Source organism: Vombatus ursinus, unplaced genomic scaffold (genome assembly GCF_900497805.2).
Source record: "Vombatus ursinus unplaced genomic scaffold, bare-nosed wombat genome assembly UNPS02014832.1, whole genome shotgun sequence".
Classification (NCBI taxonomy): domain Eukaryota; kingdom Metazoa; phylum Chordata; class Mammalia; order Diprotodontia; family Vombatidae; genus Vombatus; species Vombatus ursinus.
Window position 1 is genome coordinate 63,005,202 of NW_020954610.1, and position 1,196 is coordinate 63,006,397.

A 1,196-nucleotide genomic window follows, 5' to 3' on the forward strand; every position below is an offset into this window, starting at 1 on the left:
TCTCCTCTCCTCTCCTCTCCTCTCCTCTCCTCTCCTCTCCTCTCCTCAGTTGCTCCTATCCAAGGGCAATCTTCTCTATAGCTCTCTAAAGAAAAGAACAAATCTTACAAGGCTCTCCTTTAACCTGCTCTAGAGGCAGCACCAGAGGCAAGCACAAGGCGCTTAGAAACTTAAACTGGGAAGCATACTTTTAGGCTACATAGTTCCCTCCTGCTCCCCAACATCCTTCCCTTACACTCTTCTCTTTTTTTCCTTTAGATCCCTTTAGGGAAGTTGCTCATAAGTGCTAACAGAGTTTGGGGGGGCCACAAAGGACTGAAGAAAGATTTATATAACACTTCAGAGAAAAGGCATTCTGGGGCCATCTTGGGCCCTTTATCACAGGACAGTAAAGAGTAGAACAGGACAGACCTCAGGGCCAAAGGGAGGTATGGGGAAGGCTCAAGCACCAGCGTGGGCTGTTGGAATGACGGTGATGATGAGATGAGAAAAATTCCAAAATGTCAAACTGTCTACCATTTTCAGAAAAGGGGAGGGAGGGAGAAAATTTGGAACTCAAAATCTTGTAAAAATGAATGCTAAATGTTTTCTTGACATGTAACTGTGGAAAAAAATAAAATACTATTAAACTTGAGAAAAATGCCAAAAAATTTAGTAGCTTACCTTCCTTCTCTCCTCTTCCCTGCCACCATATCTCTGGACTGCCACACAGAGCTAAGAACCCAAATTACAAGCAATGTGATTACAAATGCTGACAATGAAGACCGGCCTCAGCAACCAACTGGGGCTATTGTTGCAAACTGGCTGCTCCTGTGTGAAAGGTTTTAAGTCAGCTTCTAGGATAAGGACGGTGAAGCTCCCATTACTGGTCACTAGATGCATTCGAATAGAGCCTACATGCCCATCCATCATGGGATTCCTGCCTTGGCTGGAAGATTGGACCAGAGTGCCTTGAAGTCCCTTCCAGTGCCAGGATTCTAAGATACCAGGAAACCTTCTGTTCAGATAATTCAGCTCCAATGACTTTCCCTGGAGTGTTTAGGACTTCTTGTACAGGGTGTAGAAGTCCTCTTTCTTCTCCTTTCTTTCCCTTCCCCCTTCCCCCTTCCCCACTTAATATATTTGGGGATTGGAAGTCACAGGTATACTTGCATGAACAATGGTAGCATTGGTTGCCTTTCCAGGCTTTATTCTTC